Source organism: Bidens hawaiensis, unplaced genomic scaffold (genome assembly GCF_021521415.1).
Source record: "Bidens hawaiensis isolate Kalapana, Puna unplaced genomic scaffold, B.hawaiensis_p1.1 tig00020029_1, whole genome shotgun sequence".
Lineage (NCBI taxonomy): Eukaryota > Viridiplantae > Streptophyta > Magnoliopsida > Asterales > Asteraceae > Bidens > Bidens hawaiensis.
The window spans coordinates 214,520-216,333 of NW_027493044.1; the positions used below are offsets into that span (position 1 = coordinate 214,520).

The window sequence follows — 1,814 nt, forward strand, 5'->3', positions numbered from 1 at the left end:
AGCTTCCTCGTACTCGCCACAAAGTTTACAAAGCACTGAACCCATCTTCACATTTCTTTAGGGAGTGCGACAAGAGTTGACATTTTATCCATCTTTGCCTTCCAAGCTAGGATGATAAATTTTTCAAGAACCCAACTATTCCGCTTTGAACAAACGAGACCGAAGGATTTGAGATTTTAGATTATCGGATAATATCTGTTTCATGTTTTTCATGAAAGCCACCTAGAAAGAACCAAACGGGTCATTAACCCAAGCCTAAGAAAGATTAATATATATTATAAAATAAATTAAAAGCTACAAATAAATCATATAGCATTTTGTGAATAAAACAAAGTAAGGTACTATCAGCCAAAGCCCAAAAGTCCAAAATTTGAAACCAAAACAAGGAGTGCACCACTTTAGTTTCACCAAAAGTCCCAAACCACATTCATTGCTGTTTTTGTCCACTTCCTAAACCACCCAATTCCAAACTAGTGGATGCCCATAAATCCTTCACTCTTCTCTAAACTCAATACACCAAACCAAACCTAAATCAATGCCTGAATTCAACCATCTGATCAATGCCCAGGGCAAGAAGATCAAACTATCTCCACAAGTTACAACGGATGTCCTCAACGACGAAAATCTGCTCTACGAGATCATGAAACACGTCGACGGGCGAACATTAGGTGTTGCGAGCTGCGTGAGCAAGCGATGGAATCAGACGGCTCTAGACGAGCGGTTATGGGAGCTAATATGCACAAAGCACTGGAGTAATGTGGCTTGTGATGATAATCAGCTACGATGTGTGGTTCTGGCGCTTGGTGGATTTCGACGATTGCATGCACATTATCTATTGCCGTTATCAAAGTCTTACCCTTGTATGGCTGGATCGTCTTCTAATTCTACTGTCGCGGCTGCGGTTACTAGCTCAGTGTGGCCGTGCTTACCGCAGCCGCTTACAGTTGGTGTTGGAAACACTAGGGTTGCTAAAACTCTATGGGGAAAAGATGAGGTTCAGTTATCGTTATCGCTTTTATCGGTTCGGTACTTTGAGAAGATTAGTTTTGGAAATCGAAAGAATTAACATCCTCATTGTTGCTTCTATTATGTAGTTTAATTAGGTTGATTATTATGAGTTTATCATGTATCGATGACTTGCATTCTGCTATTAAATATTGTCAAACGGAATGCAAACCCTAAATACACGGGTCATAATAATAAACCTAATATTGTCATTTCAGGAATTGAATTGTTATTTTTTTTAGCATGTTTGATGTTTGTTACTGATTTGTTGTATGAAATAGTAGATCTTGTGTTTTAAATTTCTAACTAAGAATAATATAAGACATCACCATTTTAGTGAAGTAGTTACGTGGTTTTCTTTAGGGTATCCTTCTAGAAGTCTTTGGTTAGAACTCTTGCTTATTTGCGCTAAAAAATATAAACAATATTATTGTAACAGGATTCGAACTTGGATAGTAGAATATAACAAAGTGTTATAAGTTATAATAACCACCATTGAAAGACGTGTTTATAAAAAACCAAGAATATAATTGTTGAATTGATTATTGAAACTGCGGTTTGGGGAAGGGGAAAAGGTCGAACAATTTATGGGTGGGTTTGTCTTTTAGTGAGAGAGAAAACGGGCAGAGTGTGAAAGTGGGTGGAAAGCCGGTATTGGTTTTGTTTGTTTTTATATGTATTGAATGAAAAGTTAGATGCAACAAAGAAACTAGGTATGGAATTATTGTGTGCTCCATTACATGGTTGTGAACTGTGATCATTGATTTCTACACTTGTTTACAATGAAAACTTTTGATATTTGTTTTCAT

General features: G+C 36.9%; 1 pseudogene; it reads left to right on the top strand.

The window, feature by feature from the left end:
• Positions 1 to 535: 535 nt before the first annotated feature.
• Positions 536 to 1,066, top strand: LOC143559734 (F-box protein GID2 pseudogene; annotated as a pseudogene).
• The last annotated feature ends 748 nt before the right edge of the window (positions 1,067 to 1,814 follow it).